Genomic DNA, 26,728 nt, shown 5'->3' on the forward strand with positions numbered 1-26,728 from the left:
TGTGGTACCACATTACTACGTGATCCACACCAGAAAAAACCCAAGATCCGTTCAACAAGTATGTGAAGAATGCGAAAGTATGAGTCTGATGAGGTCAAATCCCAGACCAATCCCAGACTTAACTTGGGTTATCCTATAAAATATTGGTCGAAACCACGTTTAATCGACTGTTTCAGTGTGGTACCACATTACTACGTGATCCAAACTAGAAAAAACCCAGGATCTGTTCAACAATTATGTGAAAAACGCGAAAGTATGAGCCTGATGACGGCAAATCCCAGACATATCCCAGACCTAACTTGCGTTGTCCTCTAAGATATTGATGGAAACCAGGTTTAATTGACTGTTTCAGTGTTGTACTTCATTACTACGTGATGCAATCAAGAAAAAGCCCAGGATCTAGCCATCAAGTATGAGAAATATGCGAAAGAATGAGCCTGATGAGAGCAAATCCCAGACCTAACCTAGACCTAACATGAATTATTCTCTAAAATATTGATCGAAACCAGGTTTAATTGACTGTTTCAGTGTGGTCCCACATTACTACGTGATCCAAACCAGAAAAAACCCCGGATCCCTTCAACAAGTATGTGAAGAATGCGAAAGTATGAGTCTGATGAGTGAAAATCCCAGGCCTAACCTAGACCTAACATGAGTTATACTCTAAAATATTGATCGAAACCAGGTTTAATCGACTGTTTCAGTGTGGTACCACGTTACTACGTGATCCAAACCAGCAAAAACCCAGGATCAGTTCAACAAGTATGTGAAGAATGCGAAAGTATGAGTCTCATCAGTGAAAATCCCAGGCCTAACCTAGACCTAGCTTGCGTTATCCTCTAAAATATTGATCGAAACCAGGTTTAATCGACTGTCTCAGTGTGGTACCACATTACTACGTGACCCAAACCAGAAAAATCCCATGATCTGTTCAACAAGTATGTGAAGAATGCGAAAGTATGAGTCTGATCAGTGAAAATCTCAGGCCTTACCTAGACCTAACTTGCGTTGCCCTCTAAAATAGTGATGGAAACCAGGTTTCATTGACTGTTTCAGTGTGGTACTACAATACTACGTGATGCAATCCAGAAAATGCCCAGGATCTAGCCATCAAGTATGAGAAATATGCGAAAGAATGAGCCTGATGAGAGCAAATCCCAGACCTAACCTAGACCTAACATGCGTTATCCTCTAAAATATTGAGCGAAACCAGGTTTAATGGACTGTTTCAGTGTGGTACCACACTACTTCGTGATCCAAACCAGACAAAACCCAGGATCTGTTCATCAAGAATGTGAAAAACGCGAAACTGTGAGCCTGATGAGGGCAAATCTTACACCTAACCCAGACCTAAGATGCGTTATCCTCTAAAATATTTATCCAGACCAGGTTTCATTGAATGTTTCAGTGTGGTACCACTTTACTACGTGATCCAGTCCAGAAATAGCCCAGGATCTGTTCAACGAGTATGTGAAAAACGCGAAAGTATGAGCCTGATGACGGCAAATCCCAGACATATCCCAGACCTAACTTGCGCTGTCCTCTAAGATATTGATCGAAACCTGGTTTAATCGACTGTTTCAGTGTGGTACCACATTACTATGTGATCCAAACCAGAAAATAACCCAGGATCTAGCCATCAAGTATGAGAAATATGCGAAAGAATGAGCATGATGAGAGCAAATACCAGACCTAACCTAGACCTCACATGAATTATTCTCTAAAATATTGATCGAAACCAGGTTTAATTGACTGTTTCAGTGTGGTCCCACATTACTACGTGATGCAAACCAGAAAAAACCCAGGATCCGTTCAACAAGTATGTGAAGAATGCGAAAGTATGAGCCTGATGAGGGCAAATCCCAGACATATCCCAGACCTAACTTGTGTTGTCCTCTAAGATATTGATGGAAACCAGGTTTAATTGACTGTTTCAGTGTTGTACTTCATTACTACGTGATGCAATCCAGAAAAAGCCCAGGATCTAGCCATCAAGTATGAGAAATATGCGAAAGAATGAGCCTGATGAGAGCAAATCCCAGACCTAACCTAGACCTAACATGAATTATTCTCTAAAATATTGATCGAAACCAGGTTTCATTGAATGTTTCAGTGTGGTACCACTTTACTACGTGATCCAGTCCAGAAATAGCCCAGGATCTGTTCAACGAGTATGTGAAAAACGCGAAAGTATGAGCCTGATGAGGGCAAATCCCAGACATATCCCAGACCTAACTTGCGCTGTCCTCTAAGATATTGATCGAAACCTGGTTTAATCGACTGTTTCAGTGTGGTACCACATTACTATGTGATCCAAACCAGAAAATAACCCAGGATCTAGCCATCAAGTATGAGAAATATGCGAAAGAATGAGCATGATGAGAGCAAATCCCAGACCTAACCTAGACCTAACATGAATTATTCTCTAAAATATTGATCGAGACCAGGTTTCATTGACTGTTTCAGCGTGGTACCACATTACTACGTGATCCAAACCAGAAAAAACCCAGGATCTGTTCAACAAGTATGTGAAAAACGCGAAACTGTGAGCCTGATGAGGGCAAATCTTAGACCTAACCCAGACCTAAGATGCGTTATCCTCTAAAATATTTATCCAGACCAGGTTTCATTGACTGTTTCAGCGTGGTACCACATTACTACGTGATCCAAACCAGAAAAAACCCAGGATCTGTTCAACAAGTATGTGAAAAACGCGAAAGTATGAGCCTGATGAGGGCAAATCCCAGACATATCCCAGACTTAACTTGCGTTGTCCGCTAAGATATTGATGGAAACCAGGTTTAATTGACTGTTGCAGTGCTGTACTACATTACTACGTGATGCAATCCAGAAAAAGCTCAGGATCTAGCCATCAAGTATGAGAAATATGCGAAAGAATGAGCCTGATGAGAGCAAATCCCAGACCTATCCCAGACGTAACTTGCGTTGTCCTCTAAAATATTGATCGAAACCAGGTTTAATTGACCGTTTCAGTGTGGTACCACATTACTACGTGATCCAAACCAGAAAAAACCCAGGATCCGTTCAACAAGTATGTGAAGGATGCGAAAGTATGAGTCTGATCAGTGGAAATCACAGGCCTTACCTAGACCTAACTTGCGTTGTCCTCTATAATATTGATGGAAACCAGGTTTCATTGACTGTTTCAGTGTGGTACTACATTACTACGTGATGCAATCCAGAAAAAGCCCAGGATCTAGCCATCAAGTATGAGAAATATGCGAAGGAATGAGCCTGATGAGAGCAAATCCCAGACCTAACCTAGACCTAACATGCGTTATCCTCTAAAATATTGAGCGAAACCAGGTTTAATGGACTGTTTTAGTGTGGTACCACACTACTTCGTGATCCAAACCAGAAATAGCCCAGGATCTAGCCATGAAGTATGAGAAATATGCGAAAGTAAGAGCCTGATGAGGGCAAATCCTAGACCTATCCCAGACGTAACTTGCGTTATCCTCTAAAATATTGATCGAAACCAGGTTTAATTGACCGTTTCAGTGTGGACCACATTACTACGTGATCCAAACCAGAAAAAACCCAGGATCCGTTCAACAAGTATGTGAAGGATGCGAAAGTATGAGTCTGATCAGTGGAAATCACAGGCCTTACCTAGACCTAACTTGCGTTGTCCTCTAAAATATTGATCGAAACCAGGTTTAATTGACTGTTTCAGCGTGGTACCACATTACTACGTGATACAATCCAGAAACAGCCCAGGATCTAGCCATGAAGTATGAGAAATATGCGAAAGTATGAGCCTGATGAGAGCAAATCCCAGACCTATCCCAGACGTAACTTGCGTTGTCCTCTAAAATATTGATCGGAACCGGGTTTAAATGACCGTTTCAGTGTGGTACCACACTACAACGTGATCCAAACCTGAAAAAACCCAGGATCTGTTCAACAAGTATGTGAAAAACGCGAAAGTATGAGCCTGATGAGGGCAAATCCGAGACATATCCCAGACCTAACTTGCGTTGTCCTCTAAGATATTGATGGAAACCAGGTTTAATTGACTGTTGCAGTGTTGTACTTCATTACTACGTGATGCAATCCAGAAAAAGCCCAGGATCTAGCCATCAAGTATGAGAAATATGCGAAAGAATGAGCCTGATGAGAGCAAATCCCAGACCTAACCTAGACCTAACATGAATTATTCTCTAAAATATTGATCGAGACCAGGTTTAATCGACTGTTTCAGTGTGGTACCACATTACTACGTGATCCAAACCAGAAAAAACCGAGGATCAGTTCAACAAGTATGTGAAGAATGCGAAAGTATGAGTCTGATGAGTGAAAATCCCAGGGTTATCCTAGACCTAACATGCGTTATCCTCTAAAATATTGATCGAAACCAGGTTGAATTGACCGTTTCAGTGTGGTACCACATTACTGCGTGATCCAAACCAGAAAAAACCCAGGATCCGTTCAACAAGTATGTGAAGCATGCGAAAGTATGAGTCTGATAAGTGAAAATCTCAGGGCTTACCTAGACCTAACTTGCGTTGTCCTCTAAAATAGTGATGGAAACCAGGTTTAATGAACTGTTTCAGTGTGGTACCACATTACTACGTGATCCACTCCAGAAAAAACCCAAGATCCGTTCAACAAGTATGTGAAGAATGCGAAAGTATGAGTCTGATGAGGTCAAATCCCAGACCAATCCCAGACGTAACTTGCGTTATCCCATAAAATATTGATCGAAACCACGTTTAATCGACTGTTTCAGTGTGGTCCCACATTACTACGTGATCCAAACCAGAAAAAACCCCGGATCCCTTCAACAAGTATGTGAAGAATGCGAAAGTATGAGTCTGATCAGTGAAAATCCCAGGCCTAACCTAGACCTAACATGAGTTATACTCTAAAATATTGATCGAAACCTGGTTTAATCGACTGTTTCAGTGTGGTACCACATTAGTATGTGATCCAAACCAGAAAATAACCCAGGATCTAGCCATCAAGTATGAGAAATATGCGAAAGAATGAGCATGATGAGAGCAAATCCCAGACCTAACCTAGACCTAACATGAATTATTCTCTAAAATATTGATCGAAACCAGGCTTAATTGACTGTTTCAGTGTGGTCCCACATTACTACGTGATCCAAACCAGAAAAAACCCAGGATCCGTTCAACAAGTATGTGAAGAATGCGAAAGTATGAGTCTGATGAGTGAAAATCCCAGGCCTAACCTGGACCTAACATTCGTTATCCTCAAAAATATTGATCGAAACCTGGTTAAATCGACTGTTTCAGTGTGGAACCACATTACTATGTGATCCAAACCAGAAAATAACCCAGGATCTGTTCAACGAGTATGTGAAAAACGCGAAAGTATGAGCCTGATGGGGGCAAATCCCAGACATATCCCAGACCTAACTTGCGTTGTCCTCTAAGATATTGATGGAAACCAGGTTTAATTGACTGTTTCAGTGTTGTACTTCATTACTACGTGATGCAATCCAGAAAAAGCCCAGGATCTAGCCATCAAGTATGAGAAATATGCGAAAGAATGAGCCTGATGAGAGCAAATCCCAGACCTAACCTAGACCTAACATGAATTATTCTCTAAAATATTGATCGAGACCGGGTTTAATCGACTGTTTCAGTGTGGTACCACATTACTACGTGATCCACACCAGAAAAAACCGAGGATCAGTTCAACAAGTATGTGAAGAATGCGAAAGTATGAGTCTGATGAGTGAAAATCCCAGGGCTATCCTAGACCTAACATGCGTTATCCTCTAAAATATTGATCGAAACCAGGTTTAATCGACTGTTTCAGTGTGGTATCACACTACTACGTGACCCAAACAAGAAAAAACCCATGATCTGTTCAACAAGTATGTGAAAAACGCGAAAGTATGAGCCTGATGAGGGCAAATCCCAGACCTATCCCAGACCTAACTTGCGTTATCCTCTAAAATATTGATCGAAACCAGGTTTAATTGACCGTTTCAGTGTGGTACCACATTACTACGTGATCCAAACCAGAAAAAACCCAGGATCCGTTCAAGAAGTATGTGAAGGATGCGAAAGTATGAGTCTGATCAGTGAAAATCTCAGGCCTTACCTAGACCTAACTTGCGTTGTCCTCTAAAATATTGATGGAAACCAGGTTTCATTGACTGTTTCAGTGTGGTACTACATTACTACGTGATGCAATCCAGAAAAAGCCCAGGATCTAGCCATCAAGTATGAGAAATATGCGAAAGAATGAGCCTGATGAGAGCAAATCCCAGACCTAACCTAGACCTAACATGCGTTATCCTCTAAAATATTGAGCGAAACCAGGTTAAATGGACTGTTTCAGTGTGGTACCACACTACTTCGTGATCCAAACCAGAAATAGCCCAGGATCTAGCCATGAAGTATGAGAAATATGCGAAAGTAAGAGCCTGATGAGGGCAAATCCTAGTCCTATCCCAGACGTAACTTGCGTTATCCTCTAAAATATTGATCGAAACCAGGTTTAATTGACTGTTTCAGCGTGGTACCACATTACTACGTGATACAATCCAGAAACAGCCCAGGATCTAGCCATGAAGTATGAGAAATATGCGAAAGTATGAGCCTGATGAGGGCAAATCCTAGACCTAACACAGACCTAACATGAATTATTCTCTAAAATATTGATCGAAACCAGGTTTAATTGACTGTTTCAGCGTGGTACCACATTACTACGTGGTCCAAACCAGAAAAAACCCAGGATCAGTTGAACAAGTAAGTGAAGAATGCGAAAGTATGAGTCTGATGAGTGAAAATCCCAGGGCTAACCTAGACCTAACATGCGTCATCCTCTAAAATATTGATCAAAACCAGGTTTAATGGACTGTTTCAGTGTGGTACCACACTACAACGTGATCCAAACCTGAAAAAACCCAGGATCTGTTCAACAAGTATGTGAAAAACGCGAAAGTATGAGCCTGACGAGGGCAAATCCCAGACATATCCCAGACCTAACTTGCGTTGTCCTCTAAGATATTGATGGAAACCAGGTTTAATTGACTGTTGCAGTGTTGTACTTCATTACTACGTGATGCAATCCAGAAAAAGCCCAGGATCTAGCCATCAAGTATGAGAAATATGCGAAAAAATGAGCCTGATGAGAGCAAATCCCAGACCTAACCTAGACCTAAGATGAATTATTCTCTAAAATATTGATCGAAACCAGGTTTAATTGACTGTTTCAGTGTGGTCCCACATTACTACGTGATCCAAACCAGAAAAAACCCCGGTTCCCTTCAACAAGTATGTGAAGAATGCGAAAGTATGAGTCTGATGAGTGAAAATCCCAGGCCTAACCTAGACCTAACATGAGTTATACTCTAAAATATTGATCGAAACCAGGTTTAATCGACTGTTTCAGTGTGGTACCACATTACTACGTGATCCAAACCAGCAAAAACCCAGGATCAGTTCAACAAGTATGTGAAGAATGCCAAAGTATGAGTCTGATCAGTGAAAATCCCAGGCCTAACCTTGACCTAGCTTGCGTTATCCTCTAAAATATTGATCGAAACCAGGTTTAATCGACTGTTTCAGTGTGGTACCACATTACTACGTGACCCAAACCAGAAAAATCCCATGATCTGTTCAACAAGTATGTGAAAAACGCGAAAGTATGAGCCTGATGAGGGCAAATCCCAGACCTATCCCAGACCTAACTTGCGTTATCCACTAAAATATTGATCGAAACCAGGTTTAATTGACCGTTTCAGTGTGGTACCTCATTACTACGTGATCCAAACCAGAAAAAACCCAGGATCCGATCAACAAGTATGTGAAGTATGCGAAAGTATGAGTCTTATGAGGTCAAATCCCAGACCAATCCCAGACTTAACTTGCGTTATCCTCTAAAATATTGATCGAAACCAGGTTTAATTGACTGTTTCAGTGTGGTCCCACATTACTACGTGATCCAAACCAGAAAAATCCCAGAATCCGTTCAACAAGTATGTGAAGAATGCAAAAGTATGAGTCTGATAAATGAAAATCCCGGGCCTAACCTTGACCTAACATGAGTTATACTCTAAAATATTGATCGAAACCTGGTTTAATCGACTGTTTCAGTGTGCTACCACATTACTATGTGATCCAAACCAGAAAATAACCCAGGATCTGTTCAACGAGTATGTGAAGTTGTGCGAAAGTATGAGTCTGATGAGGTCAAATCCCAGACCTATCCCAGACCTAACTTGCGTTATCCTCTAAAATATTGATCGAGACCAGGTTTAATCGACTGCTTCAGTGTGGTACCACATTACTACGTGATCCGAACCAGAAAAAACCCAGGATCAGTTCAACAAGTATGTGAAGAATGCGAAAGTATGAGTCTGATGAGTGAAAATCCCAGGGCTAACCTAGACCTAACATGCGTTATCCTCTAAAATATTGATCCAAACCAGGTTTAATGGACTGTTTCAGTGTGGTACCACATTACTATGTGATCCAAACCAGAAAAAACCCAGGATCTGTTCAACGAGTATGTGAAGTGTGCGAAAGTATGAGTCTGATGTGGGCAAATCCCAGACCTATCCCAGACCTAACATGCGTTATCCTCTAAAATATTTATCAAGACCAGGTTTAATTGATTGTTTCAGTGTGGACCCACATTACCACGTGACCCAAACCAGAAAAAACCCGGGATCCGTTCAACAAGTATGTGAAGAATGCGAAAGTATGAGTCTGATGAGTGAAAATCCCAGACCTAACCTAGACCTAACATGCGTTATCCTCTAAAATATTTATCAACACCAGGATTAATTGATTGTTTCAGTGTGGTCCCACATTACTACGTGATCCAAACCTGAAAAAACCCAGGATCTGATCAACATGTATGAGAAATATGCGAAAGAATGAGCCTGATGAGAGCAAATCCCAGACCTAACCTAGACCTAACATGCGTCATCCACTAAAATATTGATCGAAGCCAGGTTTAATCGACGGTTTCAGTGTGGTATCACACTACTACGTGACCCAAACCAGAAAAAACCCATGATCTGTTCAGCAAGTATGTGAAAAACGCGAAACTGTGAGCCTGATGAGGGCAAATCTTAGACCTAACCCAGACCTAAGATGCGTTATCCTCTAAAATATTTATCCAGACCAGGTTTCGTTGAATGTTTCAGTGTGGTACCACTTTACTACGTGATCCATTCCAGAAATAGCCCAGGAGCTAGCCATGAAGTATGAGAAATATGCGAAAGTAAGAGCCTGATGAGGGCAAATCCTAGACCTATCCCAGACGTAACTTGCGTTGTCCTCTAAAATATTGATCGAAACCAGGTTTAATTGACCGTTTCAGTGTGATACCACATTACTACGTGATCCAAACCAGAAAAAACCCAGGATCCGTTCAACAAGTATGTGAAGGATGCGAAAGTATGAGTCTGATCAGTGGAGATCACAGGCCTTACCTAGACCTAACTTGCGTTGTCCTCTAAAATATTGATGGAAACCAGGTTTCATTGACTGTTTCAGTGTGGTACTACATTACTACGTGATGCAATCCAGAAAAAGCCCAGGATCTAGCCATCAAGTATGAGAAATAAGCGAAGGAATGAGCCTGATGAGAGCAAATCCCAGACCTATCCCAGACCTAACATGAATTATTCTCTAAAATATTGATCGAAACCAGGTTTAATTGACTGTTTCAGCGTGGTACCACATTACTACGTGATACAATCCAGAAACAGCCCAGGATCTAGCCATGAAGTATGAGAAATATGCGAAAGTAAGAGCCTGATGAGGGCAAATCCTAGACCTATCCCAGACGTAACTTGCGTTGTCCTCTAAAATATTGATCGAAACCAGGTTTAATTGACTGTTTCAGCGTGGTACCACATTACTACGTGATACAATCCAGAAACAGCCCAGGATCTAGCCATGAAGTACGAGAAATATGCGAAAGTATGAGCCTGATGAGGGCAAATCCTAGACCTAACCCAGACCTAACATGAATTATTCTCTAAAATATTGATCGAAACCAGGTTTAATTGACTGTTTCAGCGTGGTACCCCATTACTACGTGATACAATCCAGAAACAGCCCAGGATCTAGCAATGAAGTATGAGAAATATGCGAAAGTAAGAGCCTGATGAGGGCAAATCCTAGACCTATCCCAGACGTAACTTGCGTTGTCCTCTAAAATATTGATCGAAACCAGGTTTAATTGACCGTTTCAGTGTGGTACCACATTACTACGTGATCGAAACCAGAAAAAACCCAGGATCCGTTCAACAAGTATGTGAAGGACGCGAAAGTATGAGTCTGATCAGTGGAAATCACAGGCCTTACCTAGACCTAACTTGCGTTGTCCTCTAAAATATTGATGGAAACCAGGTTTCATTGACTGTTTCAGTGTGGTACCACATTACTACGTGATCCAAACCAGAAAAAACCCAGGATCAGTTCTACAAGTATGTGAAGAATGCGAAAGTATGAGTCTGATGAGTGAAAATCCCAGGGCTAACCTAGACCTAACATGCGTTATCCTCTAAAATATTGATCCAAACCAGGTTTAATGGACTGTTTCAGTGTGGTACCACACTACTACGTGATACAAACCAGAAAAAACCCAGGATCTGTTCAACAAGTATGTGAAAAACGCGAAAGTATGAGCCTGACGAGGGCAAATCCCAGACCTATCCCAGACCTCACTTGCGTTGTCCTCTAAGATATTGATGGAAACCAGGTTTAATTGACTGTTTCAGTGTTGTACTTCATTACTACGTGATGCAATCCAGAAAAAGCCCAGGATCTAGTCATCAAGTATGAGAAATATGCGAAAGAATGAGCCTGATGAGAGCAAATCCCAGACCTAACCTAGACCTAACATGAATTATTCTCTAAAATATTGATCGAAACCAGGTTTAATTGACTGTTTCAGTGTGGTCCCACATTACTACGTGATCCAAACCAGAAAAAACCCAGGATCCGTTCAACAAGTATGTGAAGAATGCGAAAGTATGAGTCTGATGTGCGCAAATCCCAGACCTATCCCAGACCTAACATGCGTTATCCTCTAAAATATTTATCAAGACCAGGTTTAATTGATTGTTTCAGTGTGGACCCACATTACCACGTGATCCAAACCAGAAAAAACCCAGGATCCGTTCAACAAGTATGTGAAGAATGCGAAAGTATGAGTCTGATGAGTGAAAATCCCAGACCTAACCTAGACCTAACATGCGTTATCCTCTAAAATATTTATCAAGACCAGGTTTAATGGATTGTTTCAGTGTGGTCCCACATTACTACGTGATCCAAACCTGAAAAAACCCTGGATCTGTTCAACATGTATGAGAAATATGCGAAAGAATGAGCCTGATGAGAGCAAATCCCAGACCTAACCTAGACCTAACATGCGTTATCCTCTAAAATATTTATCAAGACCAGGTTTAATTGATTGTTTCAGTGTGGACCCATATTACTACGTGATCCAAACCAGAAAAAACCCAGGATCCGTTCAACAAGTATGTGAAGAATGCGAAAGTATGAGTCTGATGAGTGAAAATCCCAGTGCTAACCTAGACCTAACATGCGTTATCCACTAAAATATTGATCGAAGCCAGGTTTAATCGACTGTTTCAGTGTGGTATCACACTACTACGTGACCCAAACCAGAAAAAACCCATGATCTGTTCAGCAAGTGTGTGAAAAACGCGAAACGGTGAGCCTGATGAGGGCAAATCTTAGACCTAACCCAGACCTAAGATGCGTTATCCTCTAAAATATTTATCCAGACCAGGTTTCATTGAATGTTTCAGTGTGGTACCACTTTACTACGTGATCCAATCCAGAAATAGCCCAGGAGCTAGCCATGAAGTATGAGAAATATGCGAAAGTAAGAGCCTGATGAGGGCAAATCCTAGACCTATCCCAGACGTAACTTGCGTTGTCCTCTAAAATACTGATCGAAACCAGGTTTAATTGACCGTTTCAGTGTGGTACCACATTACTACGTGATCCAAACCAGAAAAAACCCAGGATCCGTTCAACAAGTATGTGAAGGATGCGAAAGTATGAGTCTGATCAGTGGAAATCACAGGCCTTACCTAGACCTAACTTGCGTTGTCCTCTAAAATATTGATGGAAACCGGGTTTCATTGACTGTTTCAGTGTGGTACTACATTACTACGTGATGCAATCCAGAAAAAGCCCAGGATCTAGCCATCAAGTATGAGAAATATGCGAAGGAATGAGCCTGATGAGAGCAAATCCCAGACCTATCCCAGACCTAACATGAATTATTCCCTAAAATATTGATCGAAACCAGGTTTAATTGACTGTTTCAGCGTGGTACCACATTACTACGTGATACAATCCAGAAACAGCCCAGGATCTAGCCATGAAGTATGAGAAATATGCGAAAGTAAGAGCCTGATGAGGGCAAATCCTAGACCTATCCCAGACGTAACTTGCGTTGTCCTCTAAAATATTGATCGAAACCAGGTTTAATTGACTGTTTCAGCGTGGTACCACATTACTACGTGATACAATCCAGAAACAGCCCAGGATCTAGCCATGAAGTATGAGAAATATGCGAAAGTATGAGCCTGATGAGGGCAAATCCTAGACCTAACCCAGACCTAACATGAATTATTCTCTAAAATATTGATCGAAACCAGGTTTAATTGACTGTTTCAGCGTGGTACCACATTACTGCGTGATACAATCCAGAAACAGCCCAGGATCTAGCCATGAAGTATGAGAAATATGCGAAAGTAAGAGCCTGATGAGGGCAAATCCTAGACCTATCCCAGACGTAACTTGCGTTGTCCTTTAAAATATTGATCGAAACCAGGTTTAATTGACCGTTTCAGTGTGGTACCACATTACTACGTGATCGAAACCAGAAAAAACCCAGGATCCGTTCAACAAGTATGTGAAGGATGAGAAAGTATGAGTCTGATCAGTGGAAATCACAGGCCTTACCTAGACCTAACTTGCGTTGTCCTCTATAATATTGATGGAAACCAGGTTTCATTGACTGTTTCAGTGTGGTACTACATTACTACGTGATGCAATCCAGAAAAAGCCCAGGATCTAGCCATCAAGTATGAGAAATATGCGAAGGAATGAGCCTGATGAGAGCAAATCCCAGACCTAACCTAGACCTAACATGCGTTATCCTCTAAAATATTGAGCGAAACCAGGTTTAATGGACTGTTTTAGTGTGGTACCACACTACTTCGTGATCCAAACCAGAAATAGCCCAGGATCTAGCCATGAAGTATGAGAAATATGCGAAAGTAAGAGCCTGATGAGGGCAAATCCTAGACCTATCCCAGACGTTACTTGCGTTATCCTCTAAAATATTGATCGAAACCAGGTTTAATTGACCGTTTCAGTGTGGACCACATTACTACGTGATCCAAACCAGAAAAAACCCAGGATCCGTTCAACAAGTATGTGAAGGATGCGAAAGTATGAGTCTGATCAGTGGAAATCACAGGCCTTACCTAGACCTAACTTGCGTTGTCCTCTAAAATATTGATCGAAACCAGGTTTAATTGACTGTTTCAGCGTGGTACCACATTACTACGTGATACAATCCAGAAACAGCCCAGGATCTAGCCATGAAGTATGAGAAATATGCGAAAGTATGAGCCTGATGAGAGCAAATCCCAGACCTATCCCAGACGTAACTTGCGTTGTCCTCTAGAATATTGATCGGAACCGGGTTTAATTGACCGTTTCAGTGTGGTACCACACTACAACGTGATCCAAACCTGAAAAAACCCAGGATCTGTTCAACAAGTATGTGAAAAACGCGAAAGTATGAGCCTGATGAGGGCAAATCCGAGACATATCCCAGACCTAACTTGCGTTGTCCTCTAAGATATTGATGGAAACCAGGTTTAATTGACTGTTGCAGTGTTGTACTTCATTACTACGTGATGCAATCCAGAAAAAGCCCAGGATCTAGCCATCAAGTATGAGAAATATGCGAAAGAATGAGCCTGATGAGAGCAAATCCCAGACCTAACCTAGACCTAACATGAATTATTCTCTAAAATATTGATCGAGACCAGGTTTAATCGACTGTTTCAGTGTGGTACCACATTACTACGTGATCCAAACCAGAAAAAACCGAGGATCAGTTCAACAAGTATGTGAAGAATGCGAAAGTATGAGTCTGATGAGTGAAAATCCCAGGGTTATCCTAGACCTAACATGCGTTATCCTCTAAAATATTGATCGAAACCACGTTTAATCGACTGTTTCAGTGTGGTACCACATTACTACGTGATCCAAACTAGAAAAAACCCAGGATCTGTTCTACAATTATGTGAAAAACGCGAAAGTATGAGCTTGATGACGGCAAATCCCAGACATATCCCAGACCTAACTTGCGTTGTCCTCTAAAATAGTGATGGAAACCAGGTTTAATGAACTGTTTCAGTGTGGTACCACATTACTACGTGATCCACTCCAGAAAAAACCCAAGATCCGTTCAACAAGTATGTGAAGAATGCGAAAGTATGAGTCTGATGAGGTCAAATCCCGGACCAATCCCAGACGTAACTTGCGTTATCCCATAAAATATTGATCGAAACCACGTTTAATCGACTGTTTCAGTGTGGTCCCACATTACTACGTGATCCAAACCAGAAAAAACCCCGGATCCCTTCAACAAGTATGTGAAGAATGCGAAAGTATGAGTCTGATCAGTGAAAATCCCAGGCCTAACCTAGACCTAACATGAGTTATACTCTAAAATATTGATCGAAACCTGGTTTAATCGACTGTTTCAGTGTGGTACCACATTAGTATGTGATCCAAACCAGAAAATAACCCAGGATCTAGCCATCAAGTATGAGAAATATGCGAAAGAATGAGCATGATGAGAGCAAATCCCAGACCTAACCTAGACCTAACATGAATTATTCTCTAAAATATTGATCGAAACCAGGCTTAATTGACTGTTTCAGTGTGGTCCCACATTACTACGTGATCCAAACCAGAAAAAACCCAGGATCCGTTCAACAAGTATGTGAAGAATGCGAAAGTATGAGTCTGATGAGTGAAAATCCCAGGCCTAACCTGGACCTAACATTCGTTATCCTCAAAAATATTGATCGAAACCTGGTTAAATCGACTGTTTCAGTGTGGAACCACATTACTATGTGATCCAAACCAGAAAATAACCCAGGATCTGTTCAACGAGTATGTGAAAAACGCGAAAGTATGAGCCTGATGGGGGCAAATCCCAGACATATCCCAGACCTAACTTGCGTTGTCCTCTAAGATATTGATGGAAACCAGGTTTAATTGACTGTTTCAGTGTTGTACTTCATTACTACGTGATGCAATCCAGAAAAAGCCCAGGATCTAGCCATCAAGTATGAGAAATATGCGAAAGAATGAGCCTGATGAGAGCAAATCCCAGACCTAACCTAGACCTAACATGAATTATTCTCTAAAATATTGATCGAGACCGGGTTTAATCGACTGTTTCAGTGTGGTACCACATTACTACGTGATCCACACCAGAAAAAACCGAGGATCAGTTCAACAAGTATGTGAAGAATGCGAAAGTATGAGTCTGATGAGTGAAAATCCCAGGGCTATCCTAGACCTAACATGCGTTATCCTCTAAAATATTGATCGAAACCAGGTTTAATCGACTGTTTCAGTGTGGTATCACACTACTACGTGACCCAAACCAGAAAAAACCCATGATCTGTTCAACAAGTATGTGAAAAACGCGAAAGTATGAGCCTGATGAGGGCAAATCCCAGACCTATCCCAGACCTAACTTGCGTTATCCTCTAAAATATTGATCGAAACCAGGTTTAATTGACCGTTTCAGTGTGGTACCACATTACTACGTGATCCAAACCAGAAAAAACCCAGGATCCGTTCAAGAAGTATGTGAAGGATGCGAAAGTATGAGTCTGATCAGTGAAAATCTCAGGCCTTACCTAGACCTAACTTGCGTTGTCCTCTAAAATATTGATGGAAACCAGGTTTCATTGACTGTTTCAGTGTGGTACTACATTACTACGTGATGCAATCCAGAAAAAGCCCAGGATCTAGCCATCAAGTATGAGAAATATGCGAAAGAATGAGCCTGATGAGAGCAAATCCCAGACCTAACCTAGACCTAACATGCGTTATCCTCTAAAATATTGAGCGAAACCAGGTTAAATGGACTGTTTCAGTGTGGTACCACACTACTTAGTGATCCAAACCAGAAATAGCCCAGGATCTAGCCATGAAGTATGAGAAATATGCGAAAGTAAGAGCCTGATGAGGGCAAATCCTAGACCTATCCCAGACGTAACTTGCGTTATCCTCTAAAATATTGATCGAAACCAGGTTTAATTGACTGTTTCAGCGTGGTACCACATTACTACGTGATACAATCCAGAAACAGCCCAGGATCTAGCCATGAAGTATGAGAAATATGCGAAAGTATGAGCCTGATGAGGGCAAATCCTAGACCTAACACAGACCTAACATGAATTATTCTCTAAAATATTGATCGAAACCAGGTTTAATTGACTGTTTCAGCGTGGTACCACATTACTACGTGGTCCAAACCAGAAAAAACCCAGGATCAGTTGAACAAGTAAGTGAAGAATGCGAAAGTATGAGTCTGATGAGTGAAAATCCCAGGGCTAACCTAGACCTAACATGCGTCATCCTCTAAAATATTGATCAAAACCAGGTTTAATGGACTGTTTCAGTGTGGTACCACACTACAACGTGATCCAAACCTGAAAAAACCCAGGATCTGTTCAACAAGTATGTGAAAAACGCGAAAGTATGAGCCTGATGAGGGCAAATCCCAGACATATCCCAGACCTAACTTGCGTTGTCCTCTAAGATATTGATGGAAACCAGGTTTAATTGACTGTTGCAGTGTTGTACTTCATTACTACGTGATGCAATCCAGAAAAAGCCCAGGATCTAGCCATCAAGTATGAGAAATATGCGAAAAAATGAGCCTGATGAGAGCAAATCCCAGACCTAACCTAGACCTAACATGAATTATTCTCTAAAATATTGATCGAAACCAGGTTTAATTGACTGTTTCAGTGTGGTCCCACATTACTACGTGATCCAAACCAGAAAAAACCCCGGTTCCCTTCAACAAGTATGTGAAGAATGCGAAAGTATGAGTCTGATGAGTGAAAATCCCAGGCCTAACCTAGACCTAACATGAGTTATACTCTAAAATATTGATCGAAACCAGGTTTAATCGACTGTTTCAGTGTGGTACCACATTACTACGTGATCCAAACCAGCAAAAACCCAGGATCAGTTCAACAAGTATGTGAAGAATGCCAAAGTATGAGTCTGATCAGTGAAAATCCCAGGCCTAACCTTGACCTAGCTTGCGTTATCCTCTAAAATATTGATCGAAACCAGGTTTAATCGACTGTTTCAGTGTGGTACCACATTACTACGTGACCCAAACCAGAAAAATCCCATGATCTGTTCAACAAGTATGTGAAAAACGCGAAAGTATGAGCCTGATGAGGGCAAATCCCAGACCTATCCCAGACCTAACTTGCGTTATCCACTAAAATATTGATCGAAACCAGGTTTAATTGACCGTTTCAGTGTGGTACCTCATTACTACGTGATCCAAACCAGAAAAAACCCAGGATCCGATCAACAAGTATGTGAAGTATGCGAAAGTATGAGTCTTATGAGGTCAAATCCCAGACCAATCCCAGACTTAACTTGCGTTATCCTCTAAAATATTGATCGAAACCAGGTTTAATTGACTGTTTCAGTGTGGTCCCACATTACTACGTGATCCAAACCAGAAAAATCCCAGAATCCGTTCAACAAGTATGTGAAGAATGCAAAAGTATGAGTCTGATAAATGAAAATCCCGGGCCTAACCTTGACCTAACATGAGTTATACTCTAAAATATTGATCGAAACCTGGTTTAATCGACTGTTTCAGTGTGCTACCACATTACTATGTGATCCAAACCAGAAAATAACCCAGGATCTGTTCAACGAGTATGTGAAGTTGTGCGAAAGTATGAGTCTGATGAGGTCAAATCCCAGACCTATCCCAGACCTAACTTGCGTTATCCTCTAAAATATTGATCGAGACCAGGTTTAATCGACTGCTTCAGTGTGGTACCACATTACTACGTGATCCGAACCAGAAAAAACCCAGGATCAGTTCAACAAGTATGTGAAGAATGCGAAAGTATGAGTCTGATGAGTGAAAATCCCAGGGCTAACCTAGACCTAACATGCGTTATCCTCTAAAATATTGATCCAAACCAGGTTTAATGGACTGTTTCAGTGTGGTACCACATTACTATGTGATCCAAACCAGAAAAAACCCAGGATCTGTTCAACGAGTATGTGAAGTGTGCGAAAGTATGAGTCTGATGTGGGCAAATCCCAGACCTATCCCAGACCTAACATGCGTTATCCTCTAAAATATTTATCAAGACCAGGTTTAATTGATTGTTTCAGTGTGGACCCACATTACCACCTGAGCCAAACCAGAAAAAACCCGGGATCCGTTCAACAAGTATGTGAAGAATGCGAAAGTATGAGTCTGATGAGTGAAAATCCCAGACCTAACCTAGACCTAACATGCGTTATCCTCTAAAATATTTATCAAGACCAGGATTAATTGATTGTTTCAGTGTGGTCCCACATTACTACGTGATCCAAACCTGAAAAAACCCAGGATCTGTTCAACATGTATGAGAAATATGCGAAAGAATGAGCCTGATGAGAGCAAATCCCAGACCTAACCTAGACCTAACATGCGTCATCCACTAAAATATTGATCGAAGCCAGGTTTAATCGACTGTTTCAGTGTGGTATCACACTACTACGTGATCCAAACCAGAAAAAACCCATGATCTGTTCAGCAAGTATGTGAAAAACGCGAAACTGTGAGCCTGATGAGGGCAAATCTTAGACCTAACCCAGACCTAAGATGCGTTATCCTCTAAAATATTTATCCAGACCAGGTTTCGTTGAATGTTTCAGTGTGGTACCACTTTACTACGTGATCCATTCCAGAAATAGCCCAGGAGCTAGCCATGAAGTATGAGAAATATGCGAAAGCAAGAGCCTGATGAGGGCAAATCCTAGACCTATCCCAGACGTAACTTGCGTTGTCCTCTAAAATATTGATCGAAACCAGGTTTAATTGACCGTTTCAGTGTGGTACCACATTACTACGTGATCCAAACCAGAAAAAACCCAGGATCCGTTCAACAAGTATGTGAAGGATGCGAAAGTATGAGTCTGATCAGTGGAGATCACAGGCCTTACCTAGACCTAACTTGCGTTGTCCTCTAAAATATTGATGGAAACCAGGTTTCATTGACTGTTTCAGTGTGGTACTACATTACTACGTGATGCAATCCAGAAAAAGCCCAGGATCTAGCCATCAAGTATGAGAAATATGCGAAGGAATGAGCCTGATGAGAGCAAATCCCAGACCTATCCCAGACCTAACATGAATTATTCTCTAAAATATTGATCGAAACCAGGTTTAATTGACTGTTTCAGCGTGGTACCACATTACTACGTGATACAATCCAGAAACAGCCCAGGATCTAGCCATGAAGTATGAGAAATATGCGAAAGTAAGAGCCTGATGAGGGCAAATCCTAGACCTATCCCAGACGTAACTTGCGTTGTCCTCTAAAATATTGATCGAAACCAGGTTTAATTGACTGTTTCAGCGTGGTACCACATTACTACGTGATACAATCCAGAAACAGCCCAGGATCTAGCCATGAAGTACGAGAAATATGCGAAAGTATGAGCCTGATGAGGGCAAATCCTAGACCTAACCCAGACCTAACATGAATTATTCTCTAAAATATTGATCGAAACCAGGTTTAATTGACTGTTTCAGCGTGGTACCCCATTACTACGTGATACAATCCAGAAACAGCCCAGGATCTAGCAATGAAGTATGAGAAATATGCGAAAGTAAGAGCCTGATGAGGGCAAATCCTAGACCTATCCCAGACGTAACTTGCGTTGTCCTCTAAAATATTGATCGAAACCAGGTTTAATTGACCGTTTCAGTGTGGTACCACATTACTACGTGATCGAAACCAGAAAAAACCCAGGATCCGTTCAACAAGTATGTGAAGGATGCGAAAGTATGAGTCTGATCAGTGGAAATCACAGGCCTTACCTAGACCTAACTTGCGTTGTCCTCTAAAATATTGATGGAAACCAGGTTTCATTGACTGTTTCAGTGTGGTACCACATTACTACGTGATCCAAACCAGAAAAAACCCAGGATCAGTTCTACAAGTATGTGAAGAATGCGAAAGTATGAGTCTGATGAGTGAAAATCCCAGGGCTAACCTAGACCTAACATGCGTTATCCTCTAAAATATTGATCCAAACCAGGTTTAATGGACTGTTTCAGTGTGGTACCACACTACTACGTGATACAAACCAGAAAAAACCCAGGATCTGTTCAACAAGTATGTGAAAAACGCGAAAGTATGAGCCTGACGAGGGCAAATCCCAGACCTATCCCAGACCTCACTTGCGTTGTCCTCTAAGATATTGATGGAAACCAGGTTTAATTGACTGTTTCAGTGTTGTACTTCATTACTACGTGATGCAATCCAGAAAAAGCCCAGGATCTAGTCATCAAGTATGAGAAATATGCGAAAGAATGAGCCTGATGAGAGCAAATCCCAGACCTAACCTAGACCTAACATGAATTATTCTCTAAAATATTGATCGAATCCAGGTTTAATTGACTGTTTCAGTGTGGTCCCACATTACTACGTGATCCAAACCAGAAAAAACCCAGGATCCGTTCAACAAGTATGTGAAGAATGCGAAAGTATGAGTCTGATGTGCGCAAATCCCAGACCTATCCCAGACCTAACATGCGTTATCCTCTAAAATATTTATCAAGACCAGGTTTAATTGATTGTTTCAGTGTGGACCCACATTACCACGTGATCCAAACCAGAAAAAACCCAGGATCCGTTCAACAAGTATGTGAAGAATGCGAAAGTATGAGTCTGATGAGTGAAAATCCCAGACCTAACCTAGACCTAACATGCGTTATCCTCTAAAATATTTATCAAGACCAGGTTTAATGGATTGTTTCAGTGTGGTCCCACATTACTACGTGATCCAAACCTGAAAAAACCCTGGATCTGTTCAACATGTATGAGAAATATGCGAAAGAATGAGCCTGATGAGAGCAAATCCCAGACCTAACCTAGACCTAACATGCGTTATCCTCTAAAATACTGATCGAAACCAGGTTTAATTGACCGTTTCAGTGTGGTACCACATTACTACGTGATCCAAACCAGAAAAAACCCAGGATCCGTTCAACAAGTATGTGAAGGATGCGAAAGTATGAGTCTGATCAGTGGAAATCACAGGCCTTACCTAGACCTAACTTGCGTTGTCCTCTAAAATATTGATGGAAACCGGGTTTCATTGACTGTTTCAGTGTGGTACTACATTACTACGTGATGCAATCCAGAAAAAGCCCAGGATCTAGCCATCAAGTATGAGAAATATGCGAAGGAATGAGCCTGATGAGAGCAAATCCCAGACCTATCCCAGACCTAACATGAATTATTCCCTAAAATATTGATCGAAACCAGGTTTAATTGACTGTTTCAGCGTGGTACCACATTACTACGTGATACAATCCAGAAACAGCCCAGGATCTAGCCATGAAGTATGAGAAATATGCGAAAGTAAGAGCCTGATGAGGGCAAATCCTAGACCTATACCAGACGTAACTTGCGTTGTCCTCTAAAATATTGATCGAAACCAGGTTTAATTGACTGTTTCAGCGTGGTACCACATTACTACGTGATACAATCCAGAAACAGCCCAGGATCTAGCCATGAAGTATGAGAAATATGCGAAAGTATGAGCCTGATGAGGGCAAATCCTAGACCTAACCCAGTCCTAACATGAATTATTCTCTAAAATATTGATCGAAACCAGGTTTAATTGACTGTTTCAGCGTGGTACCACATTACTGCGTGATACAATCCAGAAACAGCCCAGGATCTAGCCATGAAGTATGAGAAATATGCGAAAGTAAGAGCCTGATGAGGGCAAATCCTAGACCTATCCCAGACGTAACTTGCGTTGTCCTTTAAAATATTGATCGAAACCAGGTTTAATTGACCGTTTCAGTGTGGTACCACATTACTACGTGATCGAAACCAGAAAAAACCCAGGATCCGTTCCACAAGTATGTGAAGGATGAGAAAGTATGAGTCTGATCAGTGGAAATCACAGGCCTTACCTAGACCTAACTTGCGTTGTCCTCTAAAATATTGATGGAAACCAGGTTTCATTGACTGTTTCAGTGTGGTACCACATTACTACGTGATCCAAACCAGAAAAAACCCCGGATCAGTTCCACAAGTATGTGAAGAATGCGAAAGTATGAGTCTGATGAGTGAAAATCCCAGGGCTAACCTAGACCTAACATGCGTTATCCTCAAGAATATTGATCGAAACCTGGTTTAATCGACTGTTTCAGTGTGGTACCACATTTCTATGTGATCCAAACCAGAAAATAACCCAGGATCTGTTCAACGAGTATGTGAAGTGTGCGAAAGTATGAGTCTGATGAGGTCAAATCCCAGACCAATCCCAGACTTAACTTGCGTTATCCTCTAAAATATTGATCGAAACCAGGTTTAATCGACTGTTTCAGTGTGGTACCACATTACTACGTGATCCAAACCAGAAAAAACCCAGGATCTGTTCAACGAGTATGTGAAGTGTGCGAAAGTATGAGTCTGATGAGGGCAAATCCCAGACCTATCCCAGACATCACTTGCGTTGTCCTCTAAGATATTGATGGAAACCAGGTTTAATTGACTGTTTCAGTGTTGTACTTCATTACTACGTGATGCAATCCGGAGAAAGCCCAGGATCTAGTCATCAAGTATGAGAAATATGCGAAAGAATGAGCCTGATGAGAGCAAATCCCAGACCTAACCTAGACCTAACATGAATTATTCTCTAAAATATTGATCGAAACCAGGTTTAATTGACTGTTTCAGTGTGGTCCCACATTACTACGTGATCCAAACCAGAAAAAACCCAGGATCCGTTCAACAAGTATGTGAAGATTGCGAAAGTATGAGCCTGATGAGTGAAAATCCCAGGACTAACCTAGACCTAACATGCGTTATCCTCAAGAATATTGATCGAAACCTGGTTTAATCGACTGTTTCAGTGTGGTACCACATTTCTATGTGATCCAAACCAGAAAATAACCCAGGATCTGTTCAACGAGTATGTGAAGTGTGCGAAAGTATGAGTCTGATGAGGTCAAATCCCAGACCAATCCCAGACTTAACTTGCGTTATCCTCTAAAATATTGATCGAAACCAGGTTTAATCGACTGTTTCAGTGTGGTACCACATTACTACGTGATCCAAACCAGAAAAAACCCAGGATCTGTTCAACGAGTATGTGAAGTGTGCGAAAGTATGAGTCTGATGAGGGCAAATCCCAGACCTATCCCAGACCTAACATGCGTTATCCTCTAAAATATTTATCAAGACCAGGTTTAATTGATTGTTTCAGTGTGGACCCACATTACTACGTGATCCAAACCAGAAAAAACCCATGATCCGTTCAACAAGTATGTGAAGGATGAGAAAGTATGAGTCTGACCAGTGGAAATCACAGGCCTTACCTAGACCTAACTTGCGTTGTCCTTTAAAATATTGATGGAAACCAGGTTTCATTGACTGTTTCAGTGTGGTACCACATTACTACGTGATCCAAACCAGAAAAAACCCCGGATCAGTTCTACAAGTATGTGAAGAATGCGAAAGTATGAGTCTGATGAGTGAAAATCCCAGGGCTAACCTAGACCTAACATGCGTTATCCTCTAAAATATTGATCCAAACCAGGTTTAATGGACTGTTTCGGTGTGGTACAACACTACTACGTGATACAAACCAGAAAAAACCCAGGATCTGTTCAACAAGTATGTGAAAAACGCGAAAGTATGAGCCTGATGAGGGCAAATCCCAGACCTATCCCAGACCTCACTTGCGTTGTCCTCTAAGATATTGATGGAAACCAGGTTTAATTGACTGTTTCAGTGTTGTACTTCATTACTACGTGATGCAATCCGGAGAAAGCCCAGGATCTAGTCATCAAGTATGAGAAATATGCGAAAGAATGAGCCTGATGAGAGCAAATCCCAGACCTAACCTAGACCTAACATGAATTATTCTCTAAAATATTGATCGAAACCAGGTTTAATTGACTGTTTCAGTGTGGTCCCACATTACTACGTGATCCAAACCAGAAAAAACCCAGGATCCGTTCAACAAGTATGTGAAGATTGCGAAAGTATGAGCCTGATGAGTGAAAATCCCAGGACTAACCTAGACCTAACATGCGTTATCCTCAAGAATATTGATCGAAACCTGGTTTAATCGACTGTTTCAGTGTGGTACCACATTTCTATGTGATCCAAACCAGAAAATAACCCAGGATCTGTTCAACGAGTATGTGAAGTGTGCGAAAGTATGAGTCTGATGAGGTCAAATCCCAGACCAATCCCAGACTTAACTTGCGTTATCCTCTAAAATATTGATCGAAACCAGGTTTAATCGACTGTTTCAGTGTGGTACCACATTACTACGTGATCCAAACCAGAAAAAACCCAGGATCTGTTCAACGAGTATGTGAAGTGTGCGAAAGTATGAGTCTGATGAGGGCAAATCCCAGACCTATCCCAGACCTAACATGCGTTATCCTCTAAAATATTTATCAAGACCAGGTTTAATTGATTGTTTCAGTGTGGACCCACATTACTACGTGATCCAAACCAGAAAAAACCCATGATCCGTTCAACAAGTATGTGAAGAATGCGAAAGTATGAGTCTGATGAGGTCAAATCCCAGACCAATCCCAGACTTAGCTTGCGTTATCCTCTAAAATATTGATCGAGACCAGGTTTAATCGACTGTTTCAGTGTGGTCCCACATTACTACGTGATCCAAACCAGAAAAAACCCAGGATCTGTTCAACAAGTATGTGAAAAACGCGAAAGTATGAGCCTGATGAGGGCAAATCCCAGACCTATGCCAGACCTAACTTGCGTTGTCCTCTAAGATATTGATGGAAACCAGGTTTAATTTACTGTTTCAGTGTTGTACTTCATTACTACGTGATGCAATCCAGAAAAAGCCCAGGATCTGTTCAAAAAGTATGTGAAAAACGCGAAAGTATGAGCCTGATGAGGGCAAGTCCCAGACCTATCCCAGACCTAACTTGCGTTGTCCTCTAAGATATTGATGGAAACCAGGTTTAATTGACTGTTTCAGTGTTGTACTTCATTACTACGTGATACAATCCAGAAAAAGCAAAGGATCTAGCCATGAAATATGAGAAATATGCAAAAGTATGAGCCTGATGGGGGCAAATCCAAGACCTAACCCAGACCTAACATGCGTTATCCTCTAAAATATTTATCAAGACCAGGTTTAATTGAATGTTTTAGTGTGGTACCACATTACTACGCGATGCAATCGAGAAAAAGCCCAGGATCTAGCCATCAAGTTTGACAAATATGCGAAAGAATGAGCCTGATGAGGGCAAATCCTAGACCTAACACAGACCTAACATGCGTTATCCTCTAAAATATTTATCAAGACCAGGTTTAATTGAATGTTTTAGTGTGGTACCACATTACTACCTGATCCAAACCAGAAAATAACCCAGGATCTGTTCAGCGAGTATGTGAAGTGTGCGAAAGTATGAGTCTGATGAGGTCAAATCCCAGACCTATCCCAGACCTAACTTGCGTTATCCTCTAAAATATTGATCGAAACCAGGTTTAATCGACTGTTTCAGTGTGGTACCACATTACTACGTGATCCAATCCAGAAAAAGCAAAGGATCTAGCCATTAAGTACGAGAAATATGCGAAAGTATAAGCCTGATGAGGGCAAATCCCAGACCTAACCCAGACCTAACATGCGTTATCCTCTAAAATATTTATCAAGACCAGGTTTAATTGAATGTTTTAGTGTGGTACCACATTACTACGTGAACCAAACCAGAAGAAACCCAGGATTCGTTCAACAAGTATGTGAAGAATGCGAAGGTATGAGTCTGATGAGTGATAATCCCAGGGCTAACCTAGACCTGACATGCGTTATCCTCTAAAATATTGATCGAAACCAGGTTTAATTGACTGTTTCAGCGTGGTACCACATTACTACGTGATACAATGTAGAAACAGCCCAGGATCTAGCCATCAAGTATGAGAAATATGCGAAAGTATGAGCCTGATGAGGGCAAATCCTAGACTTAACCCAAACCTAACATGCGTTATCCTCTCAAATATTTATCAAGATCAGGTTTAATTGAATGTTTCAGTGTGGTACCACATTACTACGTGAACCAAACCAGAAAAAACCCAGGATCCGTTCAACAAGTATGTGAAGAATGCGAAGGTATGAGTCTGATGAGTGATAATCCCAGGGCTAACCTAGACCTAACATGCGTTATCCTCTAAAATATTGATCCAAACCAGGTTTAATGGACTGTTTCAGTGTGGCACCACTTTACTACGTGATCCCAAGCAGAAAAAACCCTCGATCAGGTCGACATGTATGTTAAAACTGCGAAAGAATGCCCCTGATGAGGGCAAATCCCAGGCCTAAGCTAGACCAAACATGCGTTGTCCTCTAAA

This window comes from Colletes latitarsis, unplaced genomic scaffold, assembly GCF_051014445.1.
Source record: "Colletes latitarsis isolate SP2378_abdomen unplaced genomic scaffold, iyColLati1 scaffold0006, whole genome shotgun sequence".
In the NCBI taxonomy this organism is placed as follows: domain Eukaryota; kingdom Metazoa; phylum Arthropoda; class Insecta; order Hymenoptera; family Colletidae; genus Colletes; species Colletes latitarsis.